This window comes from Coccinella septempunctata, chromosome X (assembly GCF_907165205.1).
Source record: "Coccinella septempunctata chromosome X, icCocSept1.1, whole genome shotgun sequence".
Classification (NCBI taxonomy): Eukaryota; Metazoa; Arthropoda; class Insecta; order Coleoptera; family Coccinellidae; genus Coccinella; species Coccinella septempunctata.
Window position 1 is genome coordinate 23,594,828 of NC_058198.1, and position 20,004 is coordinate 23,614,831.

The 20,004-nt window shown below is 37.9% G+C and overlaps 1 long non-coding RNA gene across 1 annotated transcript; it reads left to right on the forward strand.

Moving 5' to 3' along the window:
• Positions 1-14,283: 14,283 nt before the first annotated feature.
• LOC123321889 lies at positions 14,284-17,939 on the forward strand. The gene is made up of 2 exons (XR_006538969.1): positions 14,284-15,013; positions 16,635-17,939. It is a non-coding gene; the product is annotated as an uncharacterized LOC123321889 (long non-coding RNA).
• The last annotated feature ends 2,065 nt before the right edge of the window (positions 17,940-20,004 follow it).

Genomic DNA, 20,004 nt, shown 5'->3' on the forward strand with positions numbered 1-20,004 from the left:
AGGGAATTCAGAACGATAATTGAATAGTTGAGGGCTATGCTCGCGGAGAATATCTATTATTGATTACTGCATAAAATCAAGTGATGAAGTCTTCTTCTAATTGCAGGACCTTGAAATTTTTCAGTATGAACTTTTTACACAGATTGAATATTCTAATTTTAGAATGAGATCTGGCAATATTTTTCACTAAAAAAAAAGTCATGATGTCTGCCAATCAGTGAAGAATATAAAAAATGTTCTTTCAAGGAAGCGAACAAATCATCAACTCGATCATAAAATTTTTGGGACTGAATAGTTGCAAATGCTTCGAGAAAATTTTCATCTCTTGGAACTCTATTTTCTGTTGAAATCATCTAATTCCTGACTGACATCTTTACATTTCGACATATCTGCATAATTCCATATGATGGTACATGAAGTCCCCCTGAAACAAACATAAAATAAAATCATCTCAGTTTCATATTAAATTATCTCATCTTACCTTTATTTTTGAAGAAAATTACAATTCCCTCAAGACTGGAGAATAACTTTCATGGGTCACAATATCATTCTCTACATTTTTTATATATCTTTTCATCAATGTGGCACTGAATCAAAAGATTTCTCCAAATGATAGGCAGCATTTTCAGAAATACGTTGAACTTGTCTCAAAAAGTCCATCACTTCTTTCATGTGTTGTATTTTATTTTTTAGAGACTTAATGGTTGTTCGGAATCCCTGAAGGTTCTCGAATATTTGATGAATTTTTGGTTTTCATTTTGATTCGTTTCATTTGGAATATTTAAATTGCATCATCGACGCCTTGGCGCAAGTTTATACATTTATTCATCCTCGCAGAGAAAACACATAGAAAATGACATGAGAACGATTCCTAAGTTTTAAGCTTATGTGTGCATATATACGACATAATATTAACTTTTGCCGTCGTCGCATTAATTTCGGCTTCAATCGCCAATCTTAGTGTTTTCATCCCCTTTGTCGGGAATAAATTATATTGTTCGTCTTCTGCGAGTGATAAGATACTTTTTAGACACTTTTCGAGTGATCACGTTCTGGTGAACGGAATAGGCAGCAGAAAAATTACCCGTGCTGCACAACGGCAAAGGGCCCTTTGACCAACTTAGACGACACCATCAACACCAGGAAGACCTTTGGTAAGTCGTTGATGCAATTTTGCGGTTTTTCATTACTATTACGCATTACGTTCTACCCTTCGAAAACGAAAAGAGAACTTACATCACTTTCCAACCAATTCTAGAGCTATCGAACAAATAACAATGGTTTTTCTGGCATTGTATAATTTCCTTCTACATGATGCTTGGCGTATTTTCAATTCGATGTTTCTTTTCATCAATTCCGAAGGAAAAATACTGAAACAAGTTTAGAAAATTTGTAAATCTATCAAAGATATTAAAAAATTGATATAGTTGGGAACTGTGAACCACTGTCTAAAATTTCTAATGTGTGTATTGAAAACAGAGAATTTCCATCTCATTTTTAAGATCACTCTGGTCACACCTGTTTTCAAGTCTGGAGATAGGGCCCAGCCATCCAATTACAGACCAATTTCCGTTTTGTCAGTATTTACTAAGGTCTTCGAAAAAATACTGAAAGATCGAATTGTGAAATTCTTAGAAAAATATAAATTATTGTCGAAAAATCAATATGGTTTTATAAACGGAAAATCTACAGAAGATGCAATGGCACGTCTTCTGGGGAAGATTTATGAAGCGTTGGATGGCGGGGTTCCCGCTCTTTGTGTATTCATTGTGTTACGGATTTTCGTTTCCGCACATAAAGAGCGTATTTACTATTTGAAACTTTATTTTCCTTTCACAGTTACAATAAAACTGCAGACTAGAGAGAGATGGACGAGATCTGTTTATATCTTTATGAGAAGAATTTTATCTTTTTGAGAGAACACAATGTTAGCTTGACGGAGAATTTTATGGGATTAATTAATGTGTTTCACTTTCAGCGCCTGCACTTGACAGAGAAAGTGGGGGTCAAGTGCATGCGCTGATTTGTTTGAATATATCTTATACTTATAATAGTGAAATTCAAACACATTGATTTGTCAAAAGCGTTCGACACCGTTTCCCATTCACTGCTGTTAGAAGCTCTTGAGAACAAAGGTTTCAGAGGAAGATCATATGAACTATTTAAAAATTACCTGCATAATAAAAGACAGTTTGTCATAATCGACTGTATCAGGAGACCAGAAAGTAAAATCACAATTGGGGTACCACAGGGCACTGTTCTTGGTCCCATATTGATTACCATATATAAAAATGATCTCGTCAACTTGTCAATCTGTGGAGAGATTGTGTTATTCGCCAATGACACAGCTGTACTGTATAGAGAGACTCGTCTTGGAGTTCATTGATAGAAAGAGTAGAACTTGATTTCCGACAGATAATTAATTTCTTCCGATCAAAGTTACTCACCCTCAATTCGAAGAAGACTTTTTTCATGCCATTCGCTTACTATGTTCCTCACCGGAATTCCAAGATTCGGAATTCAATTTTGAGAATGAAATTATTACCATAACAAGAGCACATTGTAAAGGGTTTAGTTCGCAAAAGGCTTTTATCTCGAGCGCCAGCTATTCTTTCAATAGGGAGGAATAGCAAACCCACCCAGGTACCTACTAGTCGGAGACAGAGTTCGGGGTTATCTAAGGTGGTAGCGATAACAAGTACTTCGAAACCGAATTTATTACAATAATCTAAACTAAAATGAACCATACAGTTATTTCCAAGTCCAGAAATATATACAGCTGATGACCAAGTTCAAAAATGAGGAAAACAAATGCAATAATTAACTCGTCACAGCGATCAGAAATTCAAACTCAACACAGTGAAATTAATGAATTAAAGAATATTCAAATTAATTCTATTCATTCAGTCAAACTATCAGGCATTAAAGAAATAAAATAATCAATAGCGGTCACTTTGATTCCTTCCGAGACAATAAAGGATGTACGGGGTTTATACAAAATTTACAGTAACCGGGTGTCTCAGAAAGATCCAAGTCTCTGTAATTGGTTAATTTAGCAATGGGTTTGATCCCGAGCACTTTCAGTGATTTTCAGTGTACAGGCCAATCAGAATTGAAACTATTCAATAAACGGGACGGGGTTGATGCAGGTGAAACACAATTTACAGGATAACGGGGTAGTTTATCGTGGTCTCTCGGTGGCAACCTTGGGTGTACACGCCAAGCATTACCAGTAGAAAAACTTCGAGACCTCTGCCGATTGGTTTCCGTCACCAGATAGCCAGGCGACAGAAGTCTGCGGTAAACGGGAAATCTAAACGGAGCACAACAGGGGTAGTACGGGCTAGGTTACTGTGGTCTTTCTGTGGCAACCGTGGATATACACGCAAATCATTACCAGCGGAAAGACTCCGAGACTTCTGACCTTTTGGATTTTGGGAACACTGATGGTCAACTGTCATATATAACGTATGTGTTCTGTGGTTAGTCAGTCGAGTAGCAGTAGATGTATGTAGAGACAAGCAAAAAAATTATAATCTTAGCCTTGCAGCTTTCACACTCCTCGCCAGAGGAAAATTTACTTATCCCAGATATCTCAGATATCAAAAGGATTAAGCTCTGTTGGAGCCCTTTCCAGGTTTTCGGGCTCATGGTGGTGGTCGGGTTCTGGTCGCTCCTCGGCTCCCTGCTGTAGGTTGGATTCCTGCTCCACCCGCACTTCCTGTCGAAGCAGATGGTGTTCCTCTGCATTTCCCATGTACTGGCGTACAGTTTTCGCCGTTCCCAGCAGTACCGCCTTCTGCATGACTCTAGATATTTTCGTCCAATTGAAGTTTCCTCAAGTTCTCTAGTAGTTTCTTCGGTATCAGGCCTGTAGATGATATGACAATAGGGATGGTCTTGATATCTTTCAGCTTGCACTGTCTCCTGGTTTGTTCCTCGAGATCTCTGTACTTTGAAATGATTTCAGTGTGCCTATCTAGAAGATTGTTATTATTTGAAATCGCTACATCGATTAATAGTGCTCTGTCCTCATCCTTATTGGGCAATATGAGGTCTGGTCTATTGTGGGTTATTTTCCAGTCTGTGAGAACCGTGCGATCCCAGTAGAGCTTGTGATGTTCATTTTCCAACACAGCATCCGGATGGTAATTGTAATAAGGAACCCTTTTCGATCTTAGAAGTTCATGTTTTAGTGCAAATTCTTGGTGGAGAATCTTGGCAACGGCATCATGTCTATTTTTGTACTTCGTACTCGCGAACTTCTGACATCGCCCGGTGATGTGCTGGATAGTTTTTTGTGTCGCACAGCCATAACAACAGCTATCATCCGCCACTACGACATCCTTGGTGATATATAATATTTCATGTAGTTCCTTCCTCTGTCTAAGGAAACAACCTTCCGGAAGTCAACCAGTAGTTCGACGCAGATATGTCGACGTAATCATGGTTGACCTCGTTCTGGGGCCTTCCATGCAAAGGTTTGCCAATCAGTTTCAGCATTTTACTTTCTGCAGAGTGTTCGACGGTTTCCAAGTGGTCCTGCGGTTGCTTTAAGGGTGTAGAACTATCAGCAACACAAACTACTTGATGGAGTTCTGATGAAGTAGCCTTGCTCAGAAAATATTTTCGAAGTCCTTCAATTTCCTGGGTCATACGGTTGGACAAATCAACAATTCCTCTACCCCCAAGATGTCGTGGCAGGTCGGTCCGTTCTATTGAGCTTTTGGGGTGATGTTTATTGTGTTTAGTCAGCATCGTCCTTATTTTTCTCTGTAAGGCTGCTAAATCGGCGGTGGTCCAAGAGATGATACCGAATGAGTAGCTCAGCGCCGAGCAAGCGTAGGTATCAATAGCTTTTATCAGATTCTTCCTGTTGAGGCCAGTTCTCATTATCCTTCTCAATCTTCGGGTGAACTCCTCCCTTAGTTCTTGGCTCTGATTGATTTTTCTTGCCTGTTTTATGCCTAGATACTTGTATGTGTCTCCTTCCTTCAATGCTTCAATTTCTGCACCTTCCTTGAGTTTGAACGTACCATCTTCTATTTTCCCTCTCGTTATATTCAGCAGTCGACATTTTTATAGTCTAAACTTCATTTCGATGTCGAGTTTCAAATCGTCCATGTAAAGGAGATGATTCAGTTCCATCATAGTTCTACTGCCGCTTTTGATGGCAAAACCGTAGTTCGTAGAATTCAATCTTTGAGACAAGGGATTCAGGGCCATGCAGAACCACAGAGGGCTCAGCGAATCTCCTTGGAAACTTAGTATTATTATTATCATAAACGGAAAAGAGTTCTCTCAACTCATATAACAGTTAGAAATGAAAAATCACACAGAATGAAACTAATGAAAAAAAAACACAATTAAACATCAATAATCACTGAAAAAGTAATAGAGAGAAAAGGAGAAAAAAATAATAACCAGTAACACACAAACCCCAGCACTAACATGAACCGGCATCGCACCAAGCGTCCAATTTATTCTTGAAGGAGTTGATACTAGATTACTAGATGCTCCAACAACTTCGTCCGGAAGACTGTTCCATCTATGGAATATCCTCTTAGTAATGAAAGATTATCGTGGGGCACATTTCATTCATTTTCGCGTCAATTTGAACCTGTGACACCTAAGTTGTCTCGTAGATGCAAGGTCAGGCATTTGAAGCTAGCGTACACACCTACGCATACTGGGGAAGTCCATGGAGTAGTGCAGGCCATTTGAAGCTACTACACAACTCCACAGCGGAAAGAAGGGTATGTGGGAAAAGAAATAAACCGGCAAATTAACCGAAAGAGTAATTAAAATAATCATACCTGAGACCTTGCCCATGTGTAACCCTTGAATGTACTTACTATCTGGTATACTTCTCGGACGGTCGGAACACTCTGGCTTCATTGACTGAATTTACGAAATCGCTCGAATTTATACCCGGCACGGCCTTTTTTTGTACAATTGTCAAATGCGCAATTAAACAAATTCGCACTGCACTGCAGCGTCCTTCTTCCTGGGCCTTTCGGTGGCTCCCTTTGGGCACCCACAATCCCTGGACCGTACCCCCACTAGTCCGCACCTGGAGCAGAACATCAACGGGGTCCTTCTGCATGTTCGCCGGTCGTGGTCTGAGTACCCGCAGCGCCAGCACAAAGGGTACTTGGCTACCGGCAGATAAACTGGGGCCTTCTCCTGGGGGTCCAGAACCGGCGGTGTAAAGTCTCCCTCCAAGTCTACCTCCTCCTGCAGCACCAATACGTTTGCATCTCCCATATCGAATAATCTGGAAGCACACGGGATAAAGGTCTACAAAAACAAGTAAATTCAGACTTCAAATTAACTTTAATTCGGCGGAACAAACAAAACAACAACAACAAAAAAAAAGTAGGAGCTAAATATTGGCCGGGATTTTGATCCACCGATGTTGTCCTCCCACCAGCAGCTTCAGTCGGAAAAACTTGTCTGCCGGCCAATTTACCAGGCGCAGGTTCCTGGCCAGGGTTTGCATATACGGCGTCCAGTTCGCCTCTCCCGGGGGTGTCTGGGACAGCAAATGACCGAATTCAGCTATTAATTCCTCCCTGGTAGGCGTAGGCGGCGGAGGAGTCGGGGGTAGCGGACTTATCGGCCTGACCACCACAAGGTCGGGGAACAGCGGTTTCCATTCCCTTTTCCTCTTTGGTGGTCTCATCTTCAGTGGTTTGGTTGACTTGGGCATTCTTTCCCTGAATTGGAATCTGAACATATTTCCTCCAAAAGTTAATTCGAAACAAAGTCATTCAAAAATAAAACTAAAAAATTATTTCAAAGGAATAATTTTATAAAATTATGAATGAAATTATTCCAAGACTGAAACTCAAAAGATTGTTGTTCGAAAGGAAAGAATTTCTCTACGATGAGGCTGCGTTTTCCCCTAAAATCACTCTTCATTACACTCCCGGTGCGTCGGTAGAAAAATTCAATCCACGATGGCGCGCGTTTTCCTGCGCAGAGGCCCAATACTTCCACCAACCCCAGTGCCCACAAGTCCACTGCGGCATCGTAATGTTCCCGGCGGCGCTGCTCCGGGCACCAGTACGCCTTGGTACCCGCCAGCTCAATCAGGAACGGCTAACGACAAGTGAGCCGTTCAGCTAATCCGAAATCGGATAACAGGAACCGGGCCTCCTGCCGCAGTACATTGGCGGGTTTCAGATCGCGATGGACCACCCGTTGTCGATGACATTCCGCGAGGCGATCTGTCGCACCACCTGGAAGAAAGACAGTCCAAGTCCTCCTCTCACAGCTGCAGCACCAGAAACAGGTGAAGGGGGCTCCCCCAAAGCCTCCAGGAGCGGTAGGACGTTGTGATGTTTGCAGAGTTCCATGAACTCAGCCTCCTGGATTGCCTCTTGATGCAGTGGGACTTCCTTGACAGACACTCGGTCGTCCTGGTCGCGTCTCCTGGCGCTATATACCCGGCCAAAGTCTCCCTCTCCTAGAATGGCTTCAAGGCGGTAGTCTTGCAACTGCAACGGTATTAACTATTAACATCATTCAATGATCGGAAACAGAAAGACAGTTCTGACGGCGTAATCCTTTTTCTGTCTCGTCTAGGGAATTTTCTGCGGATAACTACGGATGCACCTACAGCGACAGGGCCACGGGCTATCAACCTGGAGTAGGCAGTACCGCTGTGTCAACGAGAACGGTCAACCCGATGAGTGAACAGCAAATATTCTTTGTACACTTTACTTATACTTGTTATGTTACCATCTGCGGGTGCTGCGAGTCCGTCGTGCACCTCGAACATGCTCGGAGGTATCCGGAGCGGCCAAGGAGTATCTCCCCTATCTCCGAGTCAACTGCATGTTTCCAGGGTGTCCCACAGGCCACAACGGTTGCAGCTTCGGACGGAGGGTTTTCCAGCGAGCCCTGTCGTTCCATGAAGGCCGCAACGCCAACACGCGGTCTTTAACAAGTCTTTAACATGAATGTTGACGATTTTCTTACCACTGTCATCTTTCAGGTCATAAATAGCGGGTGAGATTACTTTCACAATGGTGCTATTAACGGCGGATGACAACGGATTAGCACGGCGTAGAACTTTGTCACCGACATGAAAACGAACGTCCTTCCGACGGAGGTTGTAAATGTCAGCCTCTCAAAGTGTCAGCTGCTCAAAGGCACGTACAACCTGGTATGGACAAACTCATAGGTCTCCTGAAGATGACGTATTTAATCTTTACGGTGAGTAAGATTTACTCTACTTTCTTCTGGGCTTCTGTTTGTCTCCTCTGTGTCTTCGTCTTGGAAGAATAGATTGCCTTCGGAACTGTTAATTCCCTTCCATAGTTCAGAAATGCCGGTATGAATACTGTAGATTTCTGTTCGGCGGTGTTCAGGGAGAAAGTTAGTTCACCTAATTTCTCATCCCAATTTAGGTGGTCGGCTTCACAGAACTGGCCTATCATAGTCTTCAACATACGATTGGCTCGTTCTACGGCGTTGCACTGAGGTGTTTAGGGAGGGGTGAAACGGTGAGCAATGTTTAACTCTCGGATTCTGTTTTTGAATAGTCTACTGTCATACTGTACCTCGTTGTCAGATATTACCAATTTTGGACAGCCATATCGGAGAATAACCTGTTTATATAGGGCTGAGTAAATGGTTTTAGCAGTGGCTTCCCGCAGCGGACGGCATTCGACCCATTTCGTAAAACGATCACTACCACATAAGAATTTCCCTTCTTGGACCCGGGAAGTGGCCCCACAAAATACTTACAGACCTCTTGGAACGGCGCATTTTTCCCCTTTTGCTTTCTTTTTATTCTGAAAATGTGCTAATATGGACATTTCACTTCTATCAAACCAGTGTCATTGACCAATTCATCTGGAGAAACAGCAATGAATTGATGTATTTTATAGATTATCAATCCAGAAGGTATTCATTTATTCCTTGTTAAAGCTTCATAATCTGCCACAGCCTTTTTTTCGTTGTCTATGCCATGATTGATAGCTATACGTTTGAATTCAGATTCATCATATTCTCCATTTTTTTATAAATATTTATTTGACTATTTTTATTTTTACTCTTGCAAATTTTTCGCTCATCAAACCAAGTTCGACGTAGTCTTCGATCTCTGGTGTGTTCCTCATTACGCTTGAGGTCTTCAATAGATTTCCTATAATTTCCTTCGAAATATCGAAGGCAAATAGAATCACACTCAACGACTTTTTTATCGGTCACATTTATACAGCAAAATTTACAGTAAAATTCGCCACTTAATGTGGATTCCAAATACTCAATGCATACTAGATGAACCAATTCGTTACATTTGTCGCGTTGTACCCACTCAGCTTCGAATTTGAACTTTCCGTTTTTACAATAAATACATAAATCTGAGATCGGAATAATTGAGAATTTTTTAGTGCCTGTTTCAAAGAAGTCCCAAGAAAATTATTATGCTTTTCCTTCTTTTCCCAAACTTCCCGTGAAGCTAGGCCCTCATCTCTTTCAAGGGGAACTTTGGAACATTCAGACTTAGTATAGTAATGTTGAACTTATTTTCTTTATGGATGAACAGCACATATTTTCTAATCTTTCTAGTTACGTGACTGTTTTTTTGACGCATAATTCTTCTAGCAACAATATTTTTTGCGATTCCAATACACCTCTCTACTGGTGCATTACTTAACCTTCCTTCATTACATAACAAAATCCGGCTCCAAAGGGGTGAAAATGGCATGTAATGTTTAAAAAAGTACTCGAAAAAGTCCACATTTTTATACAAATTCTTGGGAAAGTTTGAGGAATCACTATTTGCTGGGAATGATTCAATCATCTCTTTGAAATATTAGTGAAATAAGGTGGTTTCATAACTTTACAGTTCTTTCTTATTGAATTTGAATGAAAATGTATTTTTTTTTTCGATTCCTGATCACTGACATCATCTGTGTAGGGAGATAATAGGGATAATTTTCCAAAAGAATAAAAAAAAATCTTCTGAAAATTCATCTCCAGTTTATCAAATGATTTAGTTACTCTCCTTGTTCAATAGGCCTTCCACAACAATATTCTTTCTTCTAGATTGAGCGTCTGCCATTGTTGCATTCAGGTTAGCTTGTTCCTTCAGATCCTTCAATTCTTTTTTCATCTTATTCATTTGTGTATTCATGTTTTCTTGTTCTCTTTTGAGTTTCTTATTTTCTCCTTTCATAACCTTCCTCATATCGTCCACTAGTCCACTATTTGAAGACACCGCTTCTTCTAGGTCTTCGATCTTCTTCATCAGTTTTTTGAACATTGCTTCTACCTTGTTTTCCTCATCGGGTTTCCCAGACCGTCCCAGACTTTTTCTCTCTTCAAGCTTTTCAACTATTTCGTCATACTGTTATTTGGTTTTTACATTTCAGACACTCCCAATCATTCCTTTTTTCTTAATATCCTCCTATTTGATGTCCGTACATCCTAAATGTGCCCAACCATCGCATCCACCCTGGCACTGGATCTTATAGCCGCTTCTACGGATGGTTTGTCCGTATTCTATACATACAAATAAAATCTCCAGCCAGCGTACTTTGCCTAACAATATACCTAGTTTTCACACTAGGTACTTCGCCTTCTGGTCTGTAATGAAATGTTTGTCATCGACAGGTGTTTTCTTATCACTTTCTTTCTTTCCTTTTTTCTTGAACGTATAGGATGCCGATATTGTATACTCCCGTATAAACTAATATTAACTATTTCTTTATAAACTTTTTAGGGTTTTCACTCCCAATCTCTGAAACAAAATCAATTAAAAATGAAATCAACGATTTGCTCCTGCGTAAAAATTTCATTTTTAATTGATTTTGTTTCAGACATTGGGAGTGAAAACCCTAAAAAGTTTATGAAGAAATGTAGAATCCTCCCAGATAAATTTCAATCGATATCTAATATTAACTAGTTTTACTTAAAGAACTCACTTTGGGGCGATACATTCACATAAATCAGTATTTTTTCATACTCACTTTGGTATAAAAACCACCAATACATTCGTACGAAATAATTTCATCATTTTACACAACTGTCCACCTCAAAAAAAATTGAAAGAAATTCCTCTTCAGGTGGTAGTTTTTAATACGGAATCTATTACGCATTTTATCAACATTTCAAAATTTCAAGCGCGTGTAGAATATAATCGATTTGATAAAATTTCGCAGTTGATTTCAGTGAAAAATTCCTACAAATTAATCGAGAATCTACCGAAAATCATCCAAAAATGCAACATAGAGGATCGGCGGACCGGTAGAATTCCTGAGTGTACTCGATAACTTGGTTGAAGCGGCAACGCTGATATTTGTCTATCAGCTACCGGCTTGATGTTTTTTACCAGGGCCTGTTATCTCTCTTTTCTACCGTTCTCCCTCTCCGAGGGTATTCCTCGATGCGGTGACCGAATCCCGAAGATGCACGAACTGGCGATGGCCGCCAGTGGCGTACACCTACTCTTATTTTCGCTGAAATAATACTTCTGCAATTCGCAATGACATTAGAAGTTGAAAGAATATGAATATGTGATGCTCGGTACATAAAAATTCGATAATTGCAACACCTTGTTCTAAAAATGAAATTGTTCAATTTGATTTCTTGATAAATTGAACTGAAATCTCCTAGACGCGAAGTTTGTTTCATATAACTCTGAAGTTTTAACGACTATCAAAATGAGATTTTCGCACAAATGATTGTTGACTATCCAAGATTCATATTCCGTTTTAAAAATTTCATGCACTGCCTTGCACCCCTAATCGAACCTTTTCCGTATGTTACTTCGACTTGCCGATCTAAGTCGCGAAGTTTTTTCTATATAATTTCTGAATTTTGACGACTGTCTAAATGAGATTTTTACTCAAATGATTGTTGACTATTCAAGATTCATATTCAGTTCTAAAAATTTCTTGCACTGCCTGCAGACTACCCCTTTTCTGTATATTTCAACAATCTTTTCTCTATATTATCTGAAATTTGGAGGATTTTAATTGAGAAATGTTCTCTTATTTGGGAGAAGGGTGCTACTGTGTGTCTGTGTATTTCATATCCTGAAATTGAATAGGCTTTAGCGATATGTTGGAATGAGTTCTATATCATTGATAATATTTGAATTATTCACAATTTTACTTGTTTTACACCTCTCCAGCTATTAAAACCAAAGTGTACAAGCTTCCTTTCTTCGAAAGTTCGAAACAGATTTTCGAGCGACTACTTCAACGCAAGCACAATTTTATTATTATGTCTTAAATCAGATATGAATGTAGAAAGCAATTTTTATTATTCTTATTACGTTATCGTTATTGTTGTTCCTATTGTAAAAATAATGTGATACTGATACAAAATAGGTAGGCTGAGGAAATTGGCAATTGAGACGTACATTGATAGACGTTAGAATTCAGTTAATCGGAAAATTTGTTAAAAAGGGTTGAAAAATGACGTTAGTCGAGACGAGACCGTTATTTAGAAGAAGTTACGACGAATTTTTTATTGAGACGTAATAATTGTATCAATATGGTGTATTTCTGATTAAAGAGCGAAACCAGTAAGAATATTAACCCTCTAGAGCAGTGGTTCTTAACCTTTTAGTGATCAGGGACCATTTGACAAAATTGTTGTCTTGTCACGGACCACCAACTGTTCCGAGGTAATATTAAGTACGTAAATGTCAATTTTTGTGAATGAATAAACAAGGTTGTTGTAGTTATAAATTTGAATGAACGGGCCCGACTTCGATTTATGCCCCACCTCAGATTTTGATGATTATTTTTTTATAGATAGAATTTTTCATGAGGAATCGAATGGTAGTTATCTCAATCTGTGGAAATTTATAGTTCATAAGCTATGATTTTTTGAAATGTTCGTTAAATGCACTCAATTATGACATTTGAATGTTTGTTCACTGTAATTCTCGATTAATTCGAATGTTTTTCTCAACAGAACTTAACCAATTGGGATTTTGAGGTTATTCATTGGAAGAAATGTGAATAATTGATCAATTTTGGCTAAAAATTGAACTGAATTATTTTGAGGTTAGGTTAGGTTGGGTTAGGCCAGTGAGAAAACAATTTCATACATGAAAGTATCATTTTGGCGATTTAAATTTAAGTTCCTGAAAAATTTCATCTTTTTGGCGTGAAGGGAAAAGAAATAGCTGAAAATTCAAGACGAAAAATAGTTTTTTGTGAATAACCCAGAAAATATCCACTTTAGGGCGCGGGTGTGATGCAGACACTCACATTATTTTTTAACGTAGATTCAGTATCTGCCATAAAAAAATGGGGTTCTAATTTGAAAAAATTAATTTTTCACGATTTTGTCATCCCTAACTATGAAAGCGATTTTTTCACCCCCTGTATCATGAATCGCGATTTCGATTTTTAAAGTGGATACATCAATCTTACATCTTGAAAAATCCCAAAAATCCCAAAATTTTCCATCCAAAAACCTCGAAGTTATTCTTGTTTCAGCAGAGCTCTATTTTCGATTTTTTTTTCTAATTTTCCCGCTCAGAGAGAATTTTCCAACCAAAACTGAAAAATGTTACATCAAAATAACTTGAAATTTTCTAAGGAATCTATTTCTGCAATAAAAAAATGGTGTTCTAATTTTAAAAACGGAAGTTGACGTCATTTCCGGAAAAACCGGAGGTGCTCATGCCTTGAAAATATTTTAGATTTCATCAGCATCGTGAAATACTTATAAGTGCTGAATTTCAAGAAAATACGTTCAGTAGTTTCCCGTATAAATATGGGTGAGGTTCCTCGTGAAAGACCCTGTATACATAAAACCTCTCGCCTCGGTAGCATGAACTCATATGCGGAAATGGATCGAGAAGGGGTAGTCTGCAGGTAGTGCAAGAAAAAATTTCATGGAATAAGAATTTTGAATAGTCAACAATCATTTGTGAAAAAGTCTCATTTTGACAGTCGTTAAAATTTAAAAGTTTTATGGAAAAAACATCGCGCCTCAGATCGGCAGCTTGAATTCACATACGGAAGAAAGTAGAAATCGAACAGGGAAAGTCTGCAGGCAGTGCAAGAAAATTTTTTACGGAATGTGAATCTTGAATAGTCGACAATCATTTATATAAAAATCTCATTTTAACAGTCGTTAAAACTTCAGAGTTGTATATGGAAAAACTTCGCGTCTAGGTGATTTTACCGAGAAATTATATCGAACGGTCTTATTTTTCAAACGAGTTATTGAAATTATTAAATTCATATGAACCGACCATCAAATATTCATATTTTTTCAACTTCGGTTAGAATAACAGTTCTGCAATTCGGAATGCCATTAGAAGTCTACCAATGTCATACCGAATTGAGGAAGTGTTATTTCGGCGAAAATAAGAATAGGTGTACGCCGCTGGCGGTCATCGCCACTTCGGGCATCTTCGGGATTCTGTCAGCTAGATATTGTAAGCCAACAGCCAACTTCACACCATGTTACCGCTCCGTGTTGATTACTTTTTACTTTTCTCAGCGTCCTGGTTTGAAACTCAAGAACATTATTACATTGCAACCTTTTCAGAAAATATTAGTTGTAAATAATCTTTGTGGATAACGTATGCATTTGTTCGTGTTATAAATGTGAAATACTTCGTGATCGTTGTGTTAATTGAAGATCACATGCTGTAACCTATACCGGCATCGTTTGATTGTGAAGCATTTATAAAAATTCTTCGGGATCGGCTCGACCAATACTTCCACGGGATTCGAGGATACGTCGTACTACTTTTTAAAAGATTTTGTGTACATTCATCACTGCTGAGGCTTCTCCCCTTTGTTTAGTTGTTGTGCTAGCTGGGGGTTGATGGGCTTACTTGAGTGGAAGAAGATGAAAGAATTTCAGTCTTTACAGCGCTCCTGATCACCACAGATTTCAGTGATCTCACACATGCACGCGGGTTTTGTGATAACTACTCATAAAAAACTGCAAAATTTATTATCAGTATGTGGATATAGTTTCTGGTCAATAAGACTTTCATGATATGAAGATATTCATTCCCGTAAGTGTTGGAATTTGTTTAGTACATCAACATGTTGGAAAGCAGGTGAAATATTTTTTGGAACATTTTATATGCGATAAATATAAATTGCCCATTGATATGGCTCGTTCCAGAATCGCATCATTTCAATCTGTTACGTCAATACCGTCCAATCCATGGAGGTTCCTACCTCCATGGTCATCAGAGCAAAGTAACCTTAAATAAATAAATAAAATCTGCTCGCTTTCTTTCCTCCGAGATGTAATTTTGGAACTCTGCTAATACTGTACTGTTGCCATAATTGATTGTGAAAACTGGCTCGACTTCGACTTGGGCCCCACCTCAGATTTTCATGATTATTTTTTTAAAGATAGAATTTTTGCTGAGGAATCGAATGGTAGTTATCTCAATCAGCTGAAACTTATATTTTAGTAGCTATGATTTTTTGAAATGTTCGTTAAATGCACTCAATTAATTCGAATGTTTTTCTCAACATAACTCAACCAATTGGGGTTTTGCGGTAATTTATCGGGAGAAAAGTGAATAACTGATTTTTCCTAAAAACTGAACTGAATCATTTTGAGGTTAGGTTAGGTTGTTAGGTTTGGTTAGGACAGTGAAAAAACAGTTTCATACATGAAAATATCATTTTTGTCGATTAAGATTCAAGTTTGAAAGTCCGAATGTTAAAATTTTATATTTCATGATTATTAATGATATATAACACGTATTTTGATGAAATTTCGAAAAATCGTTTCTCTCAAATTAAAAGAGATTGATAGTTATACGAATAGATTTCGTAGCTTCTCCTGCATCAAGGAAAAAATCTGACGTAGGCACTTTGTCGAATTCGTGATAAACTTAACAAAAATCATAACTGCCGAACTATGAGTTTCCGCAGATTGAGACTAATACCATTCGATTCCTTACAAGCAATTCTATCTATAGAAAAAAATCAGTAAAATCTAAGGTGGGGCATAAATGAAGTTTTAGGTGAAAACTTAATTGTAGGAGAGTCGTTGTGTTAAGAAAAAAATATTTCATCATATTCATACCATAAAATAAACGGTTATCAGTGGAATATCCACCTTTTCCCTTTCATACAAGCACCTCAAACCCGAGCTCAATCTCATATAAATTACCGCAGGATCATCACCTGATCCTACACCTTGTTTGTTTTGACGAACTTTACCATTCACTTACACTTCATTCGTAAGATCAGACAAATTTTTTCTTAATGAATTACTTATAGCTTTGTAGACTGATACTCAGATTGAAAGGAAGAGAGCCGTGAGGACAGCAAGCTCAAACGTTAGAAAGAATAATCCTGAATCATGGAAATAGTTCAATAAATCCTTCAATAAGTCTAGTAGTAATAATTCACAATTTCTTGTAAAAAAGAGAGTCTGTTGGCCTTTTCTACAGGAATACATCAAGAAAGATTGGAAAAGTTGTTCAATGTGTTGTTCCTCGAGTTGTTCCTTTTCTGCGAAACTTCTGTTATTTCATAGATGAGTTAGTAGAATTCTTTAGTTCTTCAATTCATTGATATTGTCTTTGTAGGCTATCTGATATTTACATGGTAAATGTATACTTGATGTGATTATCAGGATGCTCTAATTAGAATATTGACCATTTACAGATTCCTGCGCAAAATGAGTTGAAGCATTGGACCTAGGAATTTTTGTTTGAACGATGCCATTTCGGCATATCATCTTACAGGGAAGTATTTCAAGGGGCTCATGGGTGAGTAAGATTTTTTATTTGAGAGATTTTATTCTTACATGTTGTATTAACTGCCTCTTGTTAAAGCAGTGATGGCTACTGGAAAGGGATATCATAAAAATAATAGTCTCTTCATTTGTGACATTATTGGTACAATTTATTGGTAACAACTACACATCGTCGAATGAGCTAAAAGTAAATTATAAGTCTTTTCCATTACAGAGAGTTCTGTTCACTACACGGCTAGTTGAAACATCTTCATTAATATTCAGATTAGTCTGACGTTGAACCAAAAGTGTATGGCTATGACCCCTGATGTCGGATTTTGTTGCAAGGGAAAAATTCCATGTTACACATACAGATTTATTCTTAAAGATATCAGGAAGTTCTGAATTTGATACTACAGATTCTTTCTCATTGACCGAGGTAAACGAGGAGGGTCTACAACTGATCATAAACACTAATGTTTTCTCGAATTTTCTCACATGATGTGATTTATATTTCTGCATATTCGAATTTTATGTTGATACAACATGAAAAGCCGAAAAAAAAAGACAAATTCAGGGAAACCCATAGTAACTTTTTTTAAGTACTCATAACATCCTCCTTATTTAAAAAGAGTTGAACTATAATTAGTCTGACAAGTTTACACAATTATCTTAACTCTTAATAACAAGTTTTGGACAACTTAACGGGTTAGCTGGGTTTAAGAAATTCGAATAAAAAGATTTATCATATATTTTATTTAAACGATTCAGTATATCAAAGATACATATTTAAACATTATTTTGTGAAATATTCCGAAAACTCAGCTGTTACCCATCTCTCTTGACATCGCAATAAAAATGCTCTTACCGTGGACAGCATATCTCGTTATTGGTTAATCTTAAATCAAAAAACAAGAAATAGTTCGTCAGTACACGCATAAATCTCGTTATTGGACGAATAAAAAAAAATGGAATTTGAATTTTCGACAGACTTAGAACAAAAAAAAAACATATTTTTTTGTCAAATTTTTGCCATGTATTGGCTCGAAAAAAATTAGTTGTAGTTGAGAAAATAAAATCCTTCGTTTATTTACTTGATCTTGATCAATGAAAGAGCGGTTTTCCACTGGTCATGAGGTGATTATTTTCAAGATGTTAATTACACACAAAATTGAAGGCCCTTGAAAGGGGAAAAATGTGGATTTGGCCCGTCGCGCGAAGGTTCAGGTCTTGAAGTTGATATTATTTCTGGGGAGAAAGTTCAAATGGAACTCATGTAGAAACTAACAAATACATATTTCCGCATAATCAACGTCCATGCAACAGTGCTGCAACAATGTATAAAGGTTCCAGCGATACATCGTCTTAATTATCCCAAATTAATTCGAATTCTCTTATTCCGATTTTTAACACTTCACAACTCTTCGAGAAATCATGTACACTGACTTGCGGAATTGAGTTTTGAGATAAACGCGTTTGAAGTTTTAATTTGAAATAACATGCAAATGAAAATAATTTTTTTAAAACTAACATAAATATAATCATCAATTCGGGCACACAAACTTTTCAGAGTTGCCGTCAAATTGTAAAAAAAAGTGGGAAAGGCTAAGAATAATAGCTAAGCATCTGCTTCCGTATACCTGCGAAGCGCTGCACTGACATGTCCTGATGGCGGAACTTCCGAAGGGTCTGTCTCTTGTAATTTTACTTGGATCGATTTGAAATTTCAGGAGAATATTTTGAACAAATTGTACTATTCAATAGGAGAAAAAAAAAAAATCGATTCTTTGAAATTTTCAAACCCACCTCACCCCTTAAGCCTGTTTGGATACCAGAAAGTAAACCATTCCTGACTTCAGTAATTATTAGTCTCTCACAGTGATTGTTGAACAATTGTAAAGTATCTACTTCACCGAATATTATTATTTTTTATTCAAAAGTCTATCTTGGTGGTTTTTCGACTTTCACACCTAATGCCAATTTTTGAAGTTGTATGTTCTCCAATATACTGTGGTTGGAAAGAAATCAAACCACTCCAAGAAGGATGAGATTGTTATCCAATGTAATTATTGAAAAACCAACTCAATATGAATTCACAAACCTCTTCAACAGAAAACAAATTACTTCGGAAAGAACCGGATATAGTCAAGATTAGGTAGATGTACTGAAAGGAAATGTGGAATGGAAGGGGAAAAGTTTTTCCTCTTTCTTCTTATTCTTGTTATCTTCTGTTCATCCAGGCTCCTGCGATGTGGACGTCCAACTCTCATACCATTTCTTTGGTGGTCGGCCGGAAGGGCGAAAAAATCCATTTCATAAATGATAAATCAACATCTTATAAAAGTTACTTTCACCTGACTGAATGAATTTCACTTGTCACTTTATCACGCCACTATTTTCAATAACGGAGTGGAGAAATTGGAGTACTGAAGGACGAACTCGAAAGTCTTTGGAACACCTGCCATGCAAGTTTGCCGCGTTTGCGTACACAGCTGCAGCTATTTAGAGCGTAACTAAAGGCGCGTACTCACTGGCGAGCACCATAAGCAACGTCAATAAAAATCCAATTATATTGCATGTTGCATCAGTGAGGACGTCCCCGTTCTTCGTTGCGAAGCACGCGTAGTATCTCTCTGCTCTACTAGTCCAAGAGGCAGAGCCAAAAAAAGGCTCTGAATTTCTTAAGCCTGGTTTTTTCTCAGGTGATTACAATCATAACACGGGTCAACACCAAATTTGACTTTGACTGCAAAGCATAAAATTTCGAATGTTTATTGAAAATCTTCGCTTTGCTTCATTATCTGCAGAGGTTTTTTTTTACCTTTCTTGTAAAAAGCTGGAATAAAATCACATCCAGGAAGAGCATTGCAAACAGAATTTCCCAATTTTTGATGCATTCTACTGACATTAATCATCCTCTGATGATTAGTCCCAACTTATATCTACGCGCTTTAAAGCTGACTGACCAGCTGTGTCCCGATTGGACGTTGACTGACTATCATAATTTTGATTTACATACTAAAACACAAAAGTTTATAAAGTTTCAGCCTTGAGAAATTGATTTTATTATGTCGGTGATCACGACATGCTTAACCGCGCACCTGAGGTACATGTTCTAACATCCACTTGACTGATCACAGCATTTTATTGTATATTATTATTGTAATCACCTGAGAAAAAACTAGGCTTAAGAAATTCAGAGACTTTTTTTGGCTCTGCCTCTCCGTCTATACGTACGAACATGTCGGTCCCCGGTGAAATGATTGCCAGTGCCGCATTTATTCTAATTGAAAACTTACT